Source organism: Uranotaenia lowii, chromosome 3 (genome assembly GCF_029784155.1).
Source record: "Uranotaenia lowii strain MFRU-FL chromosome 3, ASM2978415v1, whole genome shotgun sequence".
In the NCBI taxonomy this organism is placed as follows: Eukaryota; Metazoa; Arthropoda; class Insecta; order Diptera; family Culicidae; genus Uranotaenia; species Uranotaenia lowii.
In genome coordinates, this window is record NC_073693.1 from 260,772,456 (window position 1) to 260,790,952 (window position 18,497).

The 18,497-nt window shown below is 36.4% G+C and overlaps 1 protein-coding gene across 1 annotated transcript in view; it reads right to left on the reverse strand.

The window, feature by feature from the left end:
* The window catches only part of LOC129750878 (protein obstructor-E-like), a 308,119-nt gene that overhangs the window by 65,547 nt on the left and 224,075 nt on the right, over nt 1-18,497 (reverse strand). The gene's annotated exons all lie outside the window — the stretch shown is intronic.

The following is an 18,497-nucleotide window of genomic DNA, read 5'->3' on the forward strand; positions in this document are numbered from 1 at the left end:
ATTCACTTTTTTCCACTTTTGAAATTTTATTTTCAGTTTAAAAAAAAAATGGGGTTCAAAAGTTTTTTGCAAAGACTGAAAAGAACTGGCATAGCTTTTTTTCAAAATCCGAATCTCAATTTTGGAGAAATAATCAAATTCTCAAAAATTCAAAACTTAACGCAGTGCAGACCTAATTTATTTATAAAATTTATTGAATTTGGTCCAGTGGATTCTGGAATCTAAATGCCGAGTGTTGATGTTTCCCGGCCAAGATTTCTTCACGGTCGTTAATGTGTTAAGATGTTATAGAAGGGGAGGGGGAGTAGTTTTTTGAGAAATTTCATACAAGGGGAGGAGGGGAAAAGGGGTCTGGAAATGCTTGGGTAATTAGTGAATGGTCCCCTAAGTTGAGGAATAAATCATTTGAACATTAAAAAGCATTAGAAATTTCAGGAAATGCATAAGAAGATTTGTTCATAATTACCCCATAGGGCGGAAATTATGGGGTAAATATGAACACTCATCTGTGAACCAGTGCAAATAAAATTTATCAAAATTTCTTCAAAATCCAGACAAAGCATCATAAACTGCATGTAAAACAGTGAATAACAATATTCTAGCAGGATTTCCTATGATCTGATATTCAAAACATTGAACACTGTCCGAAACGATTTCCGTTTCACGAGGTAATCGTTTTTTAAAACATCTGAAATGATATCACTATGATTTGAAAACAGATCGGAAACACCTTACAGCTATCAATCGGATGTTAAACTACCACTTTTGGAATTTTTGTGTTCATTCATCCCCCACAGCAACGCGTATGGCACTTGTTCGGAATTACCCCTTGTTCATAATTACCCCACTTGACCCTACATTAGACTGGCCCATAACAAAAAAAAATCCGTATATTCCACGCGGCACCCCTAGATTGGTGCATTTAGGTGAAAATGACTTTCTGAAAGTTTTAGGTCATTTGGCAGAAGCATGAGCTGGCGCAAAGGACTTGAAATTTGTATGGAGATTTTCGGCAAAATGTATGAAAAATCAACAAACTTTCACTCTTTGTGTTCAAAGATATGTTTCCAGTACGCTAGAAATCTCAGAACTTCAATAATTGTAGTTAAAAAAATTACAAACAAGTTGGTAGAAGATTGTGGCGCGAAAAGAGTTGACTGTGATGAGTTATTTGCAATTGAATGTGTGATTTTTTTCGCATTTCATCGATATATCTGGAAATATGTTTAAGAACACAAAGAGTGAAAATTTGTCGATTTTTCATACATTTTGAAATAAATCTCCAGATAAATTACAAGTAATTTGCGCCAGTTCGTGCTTCTGCCAAATGAGCTGAAATCTTCAAAAAGTCATTTTTTCACCTAAAGGCACCAACCTAGGGGGTGCCGTATGGAATATAAGGATTTTGTTTTGTTATGGGCCAGTTTTGTGTACATACATATGTATTTCGTTTTTAAAAAAGTTGACTAAAAATGCCTTTTTTTGTGGTAAAACCTTAAACTAAAAACTTTTACTACTTTAAAAGAATCTTTAAATCAGCCATAGCTGACATAGAGAAATTTCATTATTTCAACAAGATTGGTCACGAACTTTGTTCAAAACCGCCATCTTTTTGGCCATTTTGGCTTTCGGCTGAATTTTCAGACGCCACCAGACTTATAATATTTTTTTTCCTTAACAGATAGTGAACATGTGGACAATTCCAAAATGGTATAATTAATAAAAATCGGTTAAGTTGTTTTGAAGTTGAAGCCAAAATTGTAATCCGGGTCTCAATGCGCTTAACCGGCTAAATTTCCTTTTCAACCGTAAAAGAAGATTTTTTTACATACCTACTTTGAAAAATTAGTGGGCGCTTCTCTAGATGCATTCTTTTTTATGTAGATATTTTCAGTCAATCTTAACGATCGTTGTTAAGGAGTGTATTCGAAAAAAAATGCAACACTTTGTTTTGTAAATAACTTTTGAATGCATGAAAGGAAATAGATGAAATTTTCAGTGAAGCTACCCAGTAATGTAATGTGTGCGTGTACAACCTGTTTAGTGGTTTATGAGAAGCGTCCAATACTGAAGTTTCTTTCTATTTTTTTTATGAAAAAGTGTTAAGTTATGTAATCCATTGTAAAAAAAACAAAATAAAAAGACTATGGCTCCTTAAAACCTAAAGGTACGAGCCGCTTCAAAAAAGAAGTAACACAAAAATACTAAAGTTCATTGACAAAACATTTTGGACAGAATCGAGAACAATCCAGGCGAGTCCTATTGGGAGACCCAAAAACAGCTGGAAATCAACTATTTGAACAAAGTTCATATGGTACAGAAGTCCAAGGGGATCCAATAGTAAGCCAAAGTTTAAATAAAACGGAAGATGATGGATTCTACGAAGTTGAGGATTGTATTTTTTTCTGAGTGGTTCGCCTAGCTGACTTATAAAAAGGTCTGATCTATTTCTACAAGGTAGAAAAGCTGCCCACCGGTAAAATGAACAAAATACGGTGGTCAAATCGTGCGCAAAATATTTGGACTGTTTCGTTATGGACCGCAAAATAAACTCTAAAGCTGTAACCTGGCAGGTTTTTAGCTGGATACTTTGTATTTTACGAAAATAAACAAGGAGAAAAAAATTGAAAAATTCAATGTCTGATACTTGAAAAGCCTTACGACCTGTGGAAATTTCAAACCACTCAGTGTTTCATAACGATTGACACGATGAATAGCTAAATATACATAGAAGACTGCCTCTTAATGCGGCCGTTCTCCCTACAAAGCACTTTAAAAGGTCCCATAAAGTTTGTACTCTGTTTTAACTGGATCTGGAATCGTGCCATTTCGCAAAAACTGCGGTGGAGTGAAAAAAAAAGTCAAATAGATATGTTGTTTTTGTGCCGAAGAAGGACAATCGTATAAATTTGTTATAACTTCGACCCAATAAAATTTTTTGAGTAAGCTTCAGGAAACAGAAAACGTAATCAGAAGCTTGTTTCATAGTATGCACTATAAACGGCGCACGTGTTGTCCAAAAATTAAAGTCCAAAAACTTCTTCATTGGACGTTATCTCAAGAACTACTAAACAGAACATCTAAAAAAAAATGTACAAGTAAACATTACAGCTTCGCTGAAAATTTCATCAATTTCCATCCATACATTCAAAAGCTATTAATAATACAAATTGTTGCATGTTTTCGAATACACTTCTTATTTATGGCATTCTGAATTTGCCGCATCCACACATTTTTTAATATCCTTCTTTCTCTGGTATTTCTGCGGAACAGCCAAATAGGACTCGTTATAGGGTTGAAGATTTACTTAGTGCTCAATTTTTAGAACTTGTCTTCGTCCATAACAATGCGTTTAAAATTTTACTTGCACGAAATTGGGCCGGGAAAATCCAGGCTACTTTATCTATAAACCTAACATAATCCGGGCATTAGATAACTTAATTTTAATTTCAAAATTTTAGTTTTTTTCCGGGTAAATTTGGTTAAAAACCCAGGAATAATTCATCAAAAATCAAGTATCTTTGTTCGAAATATACATTGCATTATAAAAAACAACAATTTTGAAAAACTTGAATTTAAAGTATAGTTTTTTTCATAAACGGACATGATCTTAAGATAAGAAATTTCACTACTTTTGTTTATGAAATTACTTGGTTTAAACATTTTTCGGTTCATTTAGGTGCTTAAATTTAAATATCTCGAATTAAAGTGAATTTTTTTTAAATATTTTTTTCTGGCATTTTGAAGCTTTTGCGCTTTCATCCCTATTTACCTGAAATATTGTATCTAGAGTTCCTTTAACAAACACTGATTGAAAGCAATACCTTTTTGGCTTCTTAATTTTATTTGCTTGTTGAAGTTTTTTGATATACTCAACTCATGAGGAAAAAAATTGAATGTTGTTATCGCTTTGCATTTTCAAAATATCCTAACTTTTATGGGTTGTACTCTTTCATTTCTCAATATTTATCCAGATTCGATCCAATCTACATTAACGGGAAAACGTTACAAACAGTTTCGTTTTATTCTATTTCAGAACCATAAATTAATTAGAATTCACAATGGAGTTGAAGATACCAAAGTCGAAACACCATCAGGCTTGGAACTTTGAATTGTGGATACAACAAAATGTTATTTTAATTTTAAGATTCAAAGGTTTTCTTACAAATTTTATTAACCATTATTTTTTCTTTTTTTTCAGGTAAGCTGTCATTTTACATTAACAAGTAATAAGTGTAAGTAAATTTCAAAGTATTGAAATTAATTAAAGAGTGTTGAGAATTTCGAACTGTATATTATAGTGTTATACTTTTATGTTGAAATAGGACCTGAATCGCGATTATTGTTGCTAAGCCTGATCCTTATCTAAAGCACTGTTTTCGTAAGCATATCAGCTGCAAGAATTTCCTGAATCGTTGGGTTGAATTCATATCTACTCTTAAGTTTTTTTTAGTTTCAATTTCATTTTGCCTTCCATGTCAATTTTGGCAAAATGTCCAATGATGCAAAATTTAATAATAGAACTAAAAAAGGCTTGTAAATAATAGCGAAATTGCCTGTTTGAGATAACCAATTTGAATAATATTTTAAAAAAATCTATCATTGTAAATTAAATTTCGGAGAATAGATTAGATGAAAGAAGGATGGCAATAAAATGATTTTCTCCTCAGGTTCCTACAGACTCTTTCGGCACATTTCATCGTCGCTTTTCTAAGCAAAACTAACAATAATTGTTCTAAGCGCGAGATCGGTTGCTCAATTACCACTTACTTCATTCAACTTTCCTTTTAAAATTTCTTATCGCTGCAATGTAAAACTGCTACCATCATAATGATAACAAACGGGATGAAACGAACCCGGGGAGATGAAAATGTTATGAGAAGTAAACAATTCCCTCGTAAATTGCTCCCCAGCTACAATTGAAACAGAAGGCGAAACCTGGGTGCGGTGAAATAGGGAAATATGCAGCAGTAAGAATCGTTTGGTTCGAAATGTTCCAGGAAATACATACATACACTAACCATTCCCTGCTATCATGGTGCAATTTCACTAAAAAATAAATGTTACTGCTTTGCTCCGGGGGAAAAGTCAGGCCAATCTTCCGACGAACATACACGAATAAGAATTGCATCACGATGTTTCCCTCACTTGCCGGTCTGCTCATGCAAACTTACATCACATCCATCCGGTTTGGAGTACAACCGAAGCCAGAGTACCCACCTAGTAGCTCCAAATAACAAAAAGAAGGAAGAGCGGGGAAAAAATGGCAGTGGCAGTCAGCATCCATCCGGAAGTGAAATGTATGAACGAACTAACGAACGAAAGACTGAACGACTGAACGTAGGAACGTAAACGTAGAGCAAGGGCAAGAATTGCAGCCCAACAAAACGATATTAGCAATATTGTATGCATCGCGAATAACATATTTAGAGTAAACATTGCAAACACGTTTTGGCGAAGGTTCGCGGCGTAACGAACCACTGCTGCTCTTGGGAAGCCGCCTCCTGCTAGTTCATTCTCTCGCCCAGTGCTAGCAGGGGGATGTCAACTTTCAAATATTTGTTTCCAACAGGGTAAAAATGCGCTCGTTAAATATTTATTTCGATTTAGAAGTTGAGCTCCTGAGTACCATCTTTTCTAACCTATTCCCTTAAAATGGGTAGCGAAAAATTAGCTGCTATAAATTTTTCAGTTACGGTTAAGTCTATAGGGTATTTTCAAATTTGTTGTACTTACACAATTATGTTCTTCAAAAACAAAAATATACATCTTAGAGTTTACTACAACAAAACATTATGGCCAGCTATTCCATATAACGCCAGTGGAATTAAAATTAACTTATTAAGTTATGTACCTACGCAATAGATGTTCCTTTTTTAAACTAGCTAAAAAGTGTACCCACATAATGAAATACGCACCCGTGAATTACATCGGTGGTATGCTCTGCTTATGGTTTTAGTTTTATCTTGCCCTTTCACATGGAAATGGATTTTTTCATGAAAGAGCAATAAGTCACTCAACCGCAACCAATTTACAAATCATAGCTTGTGGGGAATGATGGGCCACATAATGTGGGGCATCTTGGTCCTCTTATACTTTGATTTTTCTTTTACACATCAATAACTTAAAATTCGTTTTCCCTAGCTGTGTGAGAAGTTTTCTGATGCCAGATGAAGAGTTTTGAAAAATATTCTGTCAATTTTATTGAATACGATAGAGACGAAAATAAAGCCAGGTTTTAGAAACTTTTCGACCATACACAATTTCCTTTTTGTTCCCCTGAAATTGCTTCAATGTAACAAAAGCCGAATTCCCGGAGCCGGGGCAAATAGGAACATTGCCTCGGCTCTCCGACTCAGAGGGGGGGGAGGGGAGGGGGGGGAGGGGGGGGGGATACACACATATAGGATCTCAGTGAAACTTCATGCTTCATTGAAGAGATATAAACTCTACTCAAGACTAAAGCGTACATCTTTCAAGGATATGAAGGGTGTCCACGATGAAATTGCCACACACAAAGTTCATTCGCAAAATTCGAGTTTTCATCCGATTGCAGTCAAATTATCAGGGATTGAAAAATAACTATTTAACTTCATTTTACTATTTTACTCGTATTTTATTTACAGTCCATACGCAAATGCCCGCACCTTGGCCTCAACCCCGGCCATAAGATTCTGCACAACCTGTGAATCAACCGTTTTTTGCATGTAAACCCATACTTTCTTCAGTTCCTCGACTGTCTTTACTACCTTAGGTCTTTTAAGAAGGTGCTGCTTCACAATAGCCCAGTATATCTCGAATGGGTGGAGCTCCGGAGTGTTGAACATTTTCGGCATGAAATTGACCTTATTGTCCGCATACCACTTCTGCACGGAGTAGTGGCATGAGGCCAAATCCGGCCAGGAGATTGTTGGGACGTTGTGGGCCTTCAGGAGAGGGACCAGCAGCTTCTTGAGGAACTTTTTTATGTACACCTGTCCTTTCATCGTGTCCTGGGTCACGAATGGTTCATTCCGCTTCTGGCACGTGCAGATGACTTGCCAAACCAGGAATTTATTCGCAAATTTGGACATCTTCTGAGTGTGGACATGCTCCGGAACGCTGAACTTATCCTTGGCCGTGAAAAACAGGTTGCCGGAGATCTGTTTGAAGTCAGCCTTTACATATGTTTCGTCGTCCATGATACAGCATTCAACTTCCGTCAGCAGTTGAGGTACAACTTCCTGGGATGGGTTTTGGCAGACTTGTTCTGCTTCTCGTCGCGATTAGGGACCTTTTGTACCTTGAATGTTCGAAGCTCAGCATTAGTTTTGGCCTTCTGGACAAAACTTCGGCTTAGGTGATTCTTCTTAGCCCAATCCCGAACGGGTGCGTTCGTGTTTCGGTAGAAGGCCCCAACTGTGCGGTTGTGATTTTTGATGTGGTACGGAATTCTTTTTCCTTCATCGTTCCTCGAATCGCTTAATCACTCGCGACACCGTGGAATTCGCGATTCCTAACGTTTTAGCGATGGGACGATGCGAGAGATTCTAGTTCTCGTGATGAATGCGCAAGATTATATCACGCACGAGCTGTTCTTTCGACCTCATTTTCGCAAGTTTTGATCACAGGACTATAAAACTTGCAGGATGTAAACAATGCACTATGAACTAAATCCACCCAAATTTTCATTAAATTCTACCCAACGTTGAAAAAGTTAGAGCAATTTCATAGTGTAGAAATTTCATCGTGGACACCCTAATGGCTAGCATCTTACAAATGCGCTCTTCTCTCACAAAGTGTTTAGTTAAGCATTAATTGTAAACAACCAAAATCGACTTTGAGCCCTTAAAACCAAGGGGTATGAGTATTGTTTCAAGTTAGGCCGGAACAAATTTCAAATCCTTCTTTTGTCACTCGGAGTTGGAACATCGTGAGGGGGGGACAATAAAAAATAATGCGAAAAACAAATAAATTGGAATAAATTGTTCGAAATCTTGTATGCAACAAAGTTCCATAGAATATCATTGCACAAAACCTAAAAAATCAGTAATTTTTTATCGAATAATTCAATAAAATCAAAAATACAGAAGGCGAAATAACTTCCATCTTCCAAAATTCGTTTCATTCATCTTGTAATCTTTTGAATTCCTGAATTTTTATCGAAATTTACATTAAATACTTCAAACTTTATTTATTTCCCCCTTCGGGTTTTTGGGAATTTCGAAGGGGGGGGTTAACAAAAGAAGAAATTGATATTTGTTCCAGCCTTATTTATTGTATAAAAAATCAACGTATCAAATTTAGATCCTAATGATAAAAGAAATTTCGGTGAACGCCAAAGTCAAAGTACTCTGAAAAACAGATGAAGGTTTTTAAGAGACCTACACACTTAGATTGCATATTCCCCCCTCGGGATAATGACTCTCTGAAACACAGGGTAATGGCTGAATTCATTCGAAGTTCGTATGGGAACCCTCCCGAATCTTGGGACAGTTGATTTCTTCTGAAATCCGGGACATAATATTCACGAATGCACAGGCACTCTAACAATTTTCCTGTATCATGGGAAAACTTCAGCTGTCAAAAGTTTTCTGTCGCGTTTTCTATAGTTCATCCTTTTCTGTCTTACGTATAACGTTTCGCATAATTTTCCCTTTTGAAATAAACTAATAGTCGTTCGATTAAAGTGGGAGTGGCTGAAAGTCTAGCGGGCGGTAGAGATCAACAGGTCGAGGAATTGGCCGTTGGAGAATTATATACCGATACCGATGCTGCTGCTGCTGACTGCCGGAGAAGTTGATTGCCGATGAAACCGCTGCTGACTGCTGGAAATATACTTCACAAAATAAGGCCGAGGATCTAACGGATAGGTAAAATCCGGTGGAATCAGCAGCAAGTTATGGTGCTGGGGCAGGTTAGTATTTTCATCCAATTTATAATCGACTGAAAACTGATATTTGACTGTTCTTTGTTTGCAGGTAAATCCAACATAAATTACATAACCATCAGGAAAGGCAGCTTGGATTTTTATGTGCTAATTATGACAAAGGAATGTTAAGTATAATTGATTGTGAATAAATGTTAATAATAATAAACAAAAGATTTTGTTATTTTGGTGTAAACATATCTGAAATTCTTGTAAATACCGGATGGAAACCATTCCGAACCTACAGGAATACTTCGAAACTCCCTGCAAATTACAGGAGAAAACTGTTTCGAACCTACAGGTGCATGTGACAGTTGTTTTCCTGAGCTGTTTCTCTGTCCTGAAATCGTCCTGTAATTTCAGCTGTTGAAAATACAGGACGAAATCCTCCCGACCACAGGAGAAAAGATTAAGTGTGTATAAGAGCGCTGTTAGCCCCATAGTTATTCAGCCGAACGGGAACGTATAGTTGCAAATTCTGGTTTCTCAATCTTCGCGGTCGCACGTTGAGAGGAATAGCTTCCAGCAGCAAGGGACAGTCAATCCTCGTTTTAAAGAGATCTGCAACGAATAAAGCACGTGTAGCGTTTCTTCGGACATGAAGCGTGCCCAAGTCTATCAGGCAGCAACGATTCCCAATACTCAGTTATGAGGTAAAAAAAAAGGATCGTGCCAGTTCAGATGTCGAAGGGCAGTGCGAATTACTTTGGTTTGGTCGATCCGGGAGATTTTTCATCTTCAAGAATGTACTCAGCATAAAGAGGGTGCCGCTTTCGAGAGAAATATATAATCGAGCATGTACTGCGGTTTAGCGGCAGATAGTTGTTGTCGCAATAGTCAGCCAAAATGTTGAACTGCTGTTGCAGGAAGTCAATGTCGTGATACAGTTTCAAATCATCGGCAAAAGCGAGTTTTAACCATCGAGAAGCGAGAGAACATCATTTCAATAGATAACAAAAATTATTGGTCCTAAATGACTTCCTTGCGGCACTCCGGAGCTAAGAATCTGTCTCGAGGAGGATTTCCCAGTATGAACAGACAACTTTCGTCCCGTGAAGTAACTCCGAAACCACTCCAGTAAAGACCCACAGAAGTTCAAGAGACCTAGCTTCGCAAGAGCAATCTCGTGCAAACTGATACATATCAGTTGTGATCTTAGAAGGTAGAAAATCATCAAAGAAGGCTATCATCATCGAGACGTTCATAGCTGATAGTCAGCGTCCTTCTTTATCGCATCATGTTTTTAAAGAGTGTTTCAAATACAGGAGCGTCGTTGTCATGCATGATTGTTTTTATGGTTTGAATGGAGAAGAAAAAATTGACTGCTTCGATTCTTTAGCTCAGAATGCAGTAAAACATGGCTCAGTGAAAATGATTGATTTTCGGAACATTGTCTCGTGGTTCTCTTTATCAAATGCAGCAGACAAATCTGTATAAATAACATCGATTTGGGTCTTCCTGGCATAGGTTTTTTTGTACAAAAGATGTGAACGTCAGTAAATTTGTGATAGTTGATCGTTTAGGCATGAAACCACGCTGATCCTTTGAAAAGTAATGCTTGCAGAATGAAAAAATGTGATAAAAAATAACCAACTTCAACGGTTTTGCAACTGCACACGGAGTTGGATGCCACGGTAATTGTTAATATCTTTCTTACTCTTTTTCTTACTACTTTTTGTAAACAGGAAAAGGTTCTTCCACAAGGCGAGGAAGGTTGCGCCGTCCAGCGATGCTTGAAAGATATGCCTGAAAAGTGTTAGCAAATGAGTCATAAACCGTTTTAAAAAAGTAGCTGGCTTAGAAGTTTTTTAGTTTGGCTGTTGCTTGGCTGGATGAATGGCTGAATCGTCGACGAGAATATCATTTAGAGAAGAGCCTAAAGGTGAGACATTACTTACAGCCCTGGTCAGTTGTTCTGCAGAGATGCTTGTGAAAATGCTCAAAAATTCCAGCTTCAGTGCTAGCAACATCGCCGTCCAGGTAGCTGTGGGATGGAAGTCCGGATTCATTTCGCTGGTTTTTGACATAGTTCCGGAACGACTTCGGATTGCTCATGAAATTTCGCTGTTCGCTTGTTATTTATAAGCAGAGTTAAGATTGCGGCATTTCCCTTTCGTGTTGAGGTGCTTTTGCTTATTGTAGTATCGGAGAGCGCACTTCTTAGCAGTTTTCTGTCGCCGCAATTTTCTATTAACCAAGGAAGTTCGTAGATCATGATCAGTTAAGAAAGCCACTTAGCGAAGAGCACTATTTCAAACCGGGCAAGTTGAAATCACCAATAACGCGTATGGCATCTTCGGGAGAGCACATAGAGCTTACTTCAGTGAGGCAGGGCGAGATTCAGCTAACATCTGGTCTCGGGAGGCACGTACACTTCGCAAAAGTAAAGTTGCCGGTCACCAAAATCGATGCGGACCCATAAAGGTTCCAAATCTTCCCACGAGTTGTCTTCGATTAGCATAGATGGGAGTTCCGATTTCACTGCAAGTAACACTCCACCTCCGGTTGACTTTTTGCTGTTTAATAGACTACGGTTCGTCGTTGGCTAAAATGGGAGCCGCGTGGATCCCTCCATCCTCAAAGATACTGGGAGTCGAAAAGATTCGTCAACTGGTTTATTATTTGTGATACATCTTAAGTCGGGACCGACTTTTTGTATAAATTGGTTCTGCTGGTGGGATTTTTGTTTCCAATTAACGACCAGTGCAATTAAAATTTCAGAACTTTACTATTTCAAGGCTTTTTAAAATTCTATAAGGTTTGTGTTTATTTACCATACCAAGTCCGGAAAATGTGCACATCCCTCGAAGCAGAATAGAAAACCCGATGCTAGCGAAGGCGATAGACATCAGGAACGCTGAAAAAATCTGTTCCTTTTATGAATATTAACATAAAGTACAGCGTGCTGCTTGCTGCTGCATTCCCCGCCAAGTGGAGCCATCGCAGCGACGAGTGGGTTTGTTTGGTGGAACCTTCAGACTCCCGCCTTCAATCTGGCTGGCAGGAGCAATGGCTGTCGGAAAAGTCAAATTGCTACCGGCATGCCGGAACACTAGCAAAGTCAATCCCGGTGGAAAAGCTTACATGCTGCATGCATACATATATCCCATCGGGATTGAACGTTTTCCCTTTGGGGCGATCTCTGAAATATGTGCAACAAAGTTCACAACCAACCAACGAACGAACGTAGGGCTTAGGAAGGCAGCCGGAAAAAACTTGTGTAATTGTGTAGGGCTAAAACAAGTTGTTTCTGGAGTTTGTTGCAGCAATTTTGGACGGAACCAGCATCATCGTTTTGGTGCAATCCGGAGAATGAAAATTCTTTTGCCGGGGAAGATGTTCCGGGAATGAAATAAAAACACAATCCCCAGGCCAAGGGAGAAAAAAGCAGTTTATCCAACAAATTGCTGCATTAGTTTCTCGTTTGGAAAGTATTTACTTCAAGCAGCAGAATCCTTCTCCTTCTTCTAACGAGCTGCTTCGAGTAAATTTTGATTTCGAAGCGGGAAAATTGGAAGCTTTCATACCCGCACTCAACTCTGCTCAGCTCAACTCAGTCAGTGTGCGGTTTAATCTATTTTCATCGGGGGGCTACTTCTTCAAGCCGTATCACTTCAAGTGTTGAATAATTTACAATGCTTGGAATAGGATCAAGAAAAAAAAAATTCCTCCAGATTTGTAAAGATTCGAATTGGTTGCTTGATGTTCCGTAGACTGTGATTTATGCCAGAGTTGTACCTTTTAAGGTTGTATAGGGGACACTGAGGATACTTGATCGTGGTCATTGGAACAAGGGGGGAGGGGGGGGGGGTGTTAAGGTCCCCCCCATGGGAATTTTTTCCGAGTAAATTTTTTTACCGTAGTACCGTAGTAGAGGAAAATTACTTGATCTTAAAAAGGTGTTACCAAGCAAGTCAGAAATTTAGCTCGCCTCCGGCGAAATTTTGTCTTAAACACACTAAGCTTGAGGCATATCATTTACTTTATGACTTTCACGATTTAAAACTTATATTTTATTGTTAATTTTGATTTGCAATTCAACTAACCTAAACTTCAAACTTGACATACAAAAACTTTACCTCGTCTTTAGAATGGGATTTTATTTGGAAGTTTAACTAAACAAGAACAGAGATTGAAACGAACCATTTTAACTTCAAAAGTAATTCATCGAATACTTATTTTATACTTTGATAAGTTACACTTTATGTAACAGGCTTTTATTTCTCACGATGGCCCACAGAATTAAAAAAAAAACATATCAAAAATGTAATATCCTCAAATTTATTACAAAAAATATTGATTTAAAATAATCGTTAATGTCATTAAAAATGCTATGCTGATATGAAATATTCTTCAAGATACCAATTTAAGTCTCGATTTATTTTTTTTCATGTTCTTCTCAATGCACAACATAACATTGAATTAATGATTTGATAAAATATACAAGGCCACAAAATTTACATTTTTCCGGTTAGGTTAAAATTATTTAAGAAAGTTCTGCACTTTTTTTTTACTAAACTTTGAGACAAAAACATAACAATTTGAAATAAAAGTTTCAAATTAATTATCAACTTTTCTCAACGCTTCAAGTAATTTTGCGTTCTTCGAAAAAAGTTATGGAAGTCTTTTATTTCTTTACTTTTCCTCATTTAACGATTTTTAACGTAATTTTAAACCAAATTGAATTGAAAATATTTTTCAATGCATATATCTAATTGTTTTGCAGGTTTCATCAAATTTGTCAAATAAATTCAAGTTTTTTTTTTTTAATTTTCTGCACTAATGTCAAAAATACTTGTACGTTATATTTATCCAGATAAAAAAAAATTGTAGAATTTTACTTTTCATGCATGATCATCATTAAAATATTTTTCCTAAATTGAATGAAGTGTAGTAAACAAAATCAGAATCAAATTTGTTTTTCATTTCTGAATTTTCGGTATTCTAAAAAAATAAACCTTTAATTTTTTTCCTCATCAAAAATTCACATTTCAAATCTCGATTAATTTGTTTTTCAAATTCAAAACACCACAGGGGAACTTTTCAATCAACTCTTTTTTTGAAAATTAAGAAAAGAAATGTTAATTAAGAAGAATAATAAATAACAATATTTATCCTCATATTGATCCTGATTAATTTTTCACCTGATCTGACATTATTTTTGAAATCAATGTTTTTTTTTAATCTGTGTTTTGGGAATGGACGGTGTCTCTGATGGAACGATTGTATTTATCGAAAATAAACATCGCTAATTTTTGCACCATTCGAAGGTTGAGACTTTCCGGTTTCATTTGAGTCCAAATTTGAAATAATCCACTAAGGGGTCTGGATCAATTTATTTTTTTTTTAAGATTTTTTAACCTTTTTAATGTTTTTTTTAAAGACAAATCTAAAGATTAAAGACAAATCATATTTATCACTGTGAAAACACTCGTCTTACCTTTAGCGTTAATGCAACTCTATTTGTCAATAACACGATTTAGTAGGATTTCTCAATAAATAATTTCCCTGGCTACAATTTTGTAGAAGACATCAAAGTGATACAAATTGAGAGAAGAAAGTTAGAATGTCACAAACAGAGTGATTATTATTTCAATTATAAAATCTAATAAAACTTCTCATCACTGATTGAACCAAGACCAGAACTGATTGTAGAGTGTATAAATGTTCAAAACAGTTTGTTTCCATTAAAAAACAATATCTTATCCTTCATGCTCAGGATAAGTAAAGGGTCTTTGTAAGGTTTTATTCTGGAAAAAACGTCTCCCGCTTTTTTTGGACACTTGGTGATTTATATAAATTTAGGCTCAAATGAAAGTAGTCCCAGCTTTCGAATGTTCAAAAAATAAAGTTTTCTCCCAGAGACACCGTGAATGTTTTTCCAGATTCTAAAACTAGACAGCTTAAAAATTTTTTGAAGTTGGTTCTTTTTGAAAAAAATGGGAATGACTTACTGAAAATATCATTAATTTGAAACTTTCATTGTGATTTGTTTTGGAAGTTTTGATTTATTTAATCAGTAAAATTTATTATTTTTTGAGTTTGTGGGATAATTATGAGTAAGAAAATAATTTTTTAAATCCATTTCCTTATATATTGTGTATTTGTGGTATTATTATTATTTTCAGCTAAATTTGAATTTTAAGCCTCCCCCTCCCCTGCACCGGCCTGACTTGATCCAATTTTCATATTTTCATCATATCATTTTAGAAAATTTTGGCAAGACGCCGTCTTTAGCATTTTCTGATTGCATGAAGTCAATATACTCCGAACGTTAAAACGAAACACGAATCCATAGATCAACTGGAAGCATTTGCGTGGGACGAAAACAAAAAATGAAATTTTTTAAGTTAAAGGAGACTGATCCTTCATTAAAGGAGACTTCATTCTTTATTCCAGGTACCCTTTGCAAAAATCATGGAAAATCTAAAGATAACAAGTACATGGATTATTTTTGAACATATTAAGGCTATGATCATTTAGAATCCGAACAGTTACAAATGTGTGTATTTTAAAAACTATACATTTGATCGAAAAACTTTCTATGAAGAAAATGAAGGTGTTAATCTAACATTTCATGTAAAAATATATAAAAAAATTTAATCGATGATTTCAAGGAATACTATTACTTTTTCATTAAATCTCTTTTTTTATCTTTGCACACTTTTTTCAATCATACACTGTATCAAAAAATTGTCCGTACAGCACGTACCTTGAAATCCAAACAATCAAAAAGTGCACTTTTTCAGTCAATAAAAATACCACAAATACATCATTCGCTGCAGAAACTAGTCCTTTTTGTAGATCAGTATTAAAAATGCGTATGAATTAAACCTTAAAAATAATCCAATTCATTTTGTATAGAAAGTCCCAAAAACGACGTCAAAAAATTGTCCGTACACTGAGGCCTTTGTCAAATATTAGTCAAGTAAACAGTTATGTGTCAGTCTGTCAAACGCAGAAACGTCAGTTGAATCTCAGCAAAGACAATTTCCAGTGGTCTGAGCGATAAATACGGTAAAATGAACTTTATTTAGCATAAATCGGTAGATTTTCGTGTTTACGGATGTCAACGGGTATTTTTTTGTGAGAAGCAGACATTTTCCTGTTAATTAAATCCACAAAAATTAACAAGAAAATGTCTGCTCCTCACAAAAAATACCCGTTGACATCTGGAAACTGATTGTTGACCTGAAGAATGACGGTAAAACTTGTCCGAAATTGCAGGTATAGTAAAACGGCCACGATCGTCGGTTCAGTATGTCCCCTCATTTTGAAGGTGTGTGTGTGTGTGTAGAATGTTGCTCTTGTTTTGATTTTGAAATTCACTCTTCAGTTGTCAAAATGCCAAAGAAGAAAAGCAGCGTATCGAAATTTTGCTCGCGTATCGCGAAAATTCGAGCTACTCGCTGGCAAAATCGCTCAAGGTTGCCAAATCAACCGTTACAAATGTAATTAAAGTTTTTGGGGAATGTTTGTTGACAGTCAGGAAGTCTGGATCGGGGGGAAATCAAAAACCGGAAGCCGCTGAGACGACAAAGAGAGTTGCCGGTAGTTTCAAGCGAAACCCTAACCTCTCTCTCCGAGATGCCGCAAATAAGCCGGGTGTATCGTCTAAAACCGTGCATTGAGCCAAAAAACGAGCCGGACTATCGACTTACAAGAAGGTAGTGACTCCAAATCGCGATGATAAACAAAATACGACGGCCAAAGCGCGATCCCGGAGGCTGTACACGACGATGCTGACGAAGTTTGACTGCGTGGTAATGGACGACGAAACCTACGTCAAAGCCGACTACAAGCAGCTTCCGGGACAGGAGTTTTATACGGCAAAAGGAAGGGGAAAGGTAGCAGATATTTTCAAGCACATGAAACTGTCAAAGTTCGCGAAGAAATATCTGGTTTGGCAAACCATCTGTACCTGTGGCTTGAAAAGCAGCATTTTCATAGCTTCTGGGACTGTCAACCAAGAAATTTACGTGAAAAAGTGTTTGAATAAACATCTGCTGCCTTTCCTGGAGAAACACGGTTGTTCCGTACTGTTTTGGCTGGATTTGGCATCTTGCCATTACGGTAAAAAGGCCATGGAGTGGTACGCCGCCAACAACGTGCTGGTGGTTCTCAAGGACAAGAACCCTCCCAACACGCCAGAGCTCCGCCCAATTGAGAAATACTGGGCTATTGTCAAACGGAGCCTAAAGAAGACAAAAAAAACTGCTAAGGACGAGCATCAGTTCAAGGCAAACTGGCTTTTTGCGGCGATGAAGGTGGCTGTACAAAATCTGATGGCAAGGGTTAAGCGTAAAGTCCGGCAATTCGGATTTGGAAAAGCGGAAGCCTTATTGAATATTTTTCCTGAATTTTATATTAATTAATCTTGAAAAAGAAATTTAATTTGATTTTTAAAGAAAATATTTCACCGATTTACACGCGTTTTCCCTTGACCAAATTTTGACCGTATCACCCTTTATACCTGTATGTTATGCTTACACGAGCTTACATCTTTATGCCTAAACATTTGCAGACCTTATAAGTTTTCTCTCTTACTTAGATTTGACAAGAAACGATCTCAAAATTTTCAGGACTTTTACTTACAATATTTTACCTTTTCTCTGAAAAAATTACGGCGTCTTCTAAGGACGCACTTCTGCCATCAAGTTTACTCCACCAAAGTACGCCGTCACTGGTAGTCGAAAAACATAAAAACGAGAAACCCCAGGGCTGGAAAATAGAGAAAAAAAAATTAAAAAAGCGCTCAAATCTCAAATTGGTCTTATTAAATCACCGACCAGTAAGCAGGCATCCGATACCGTTTCATCAGAATAATCATTATTAAAACTTTTTTTAGCCTTTGAGATAGTTTTGCATTATACAGGGTTAGAGCAAGTTCACTGGTGTTGGGAAAAAGTGATAGAAATTTTGACATTTTGAAAATTTCACCATGCAAAAATTTTTTCAAGATCTTGGGGCGTTGTATTTTTTTAAAACACTGTTTCTATTTCAGCTGTATGTGATAGAAATATTGCTATTTTTGCATCACAGCATGCGAAAACACAACACGTGTTGTAAAAAAACTTAAAGGCTACAGATCTTGAAATGTTTTTGCATGGCAAAATTTTCAAAATGTGCTGTAAGTGTCAAATATCTACCACTTTTTCCCAACACCAGAGAGCTTGCTCTTATAAGTTTCACTGAACTGAGCATGCCTCTTCTCAGACCCTTGCGAAGGACCCGTCCATGGGGGCAGGGGTTTTTTCATAATTCAAATTCAGACAAAAATGATAACATTACCAAAAATTGACAATAAATAAGGTAATTGATACCTAAACAATTTTCTTATTTATGATTATAACAGAAACTTAAAAAATTATTAATTTTTGTGATAAAATAAATCAAATTTTTCAAAACAATCAGAATGAATGTTCCAAATCGATGGTTTTTCAGGTAAGTCATTGATAAATATCACAATGATGTTCCCAATTCTGAACTAGAAATTAGCTTGAAAATGAATTCTAAGCAGTCAAGTTTAGAAAACCAAAATTTCTAATAAAGCTTCGGGCGCAAGAACTTATACACATAAATCGAATCT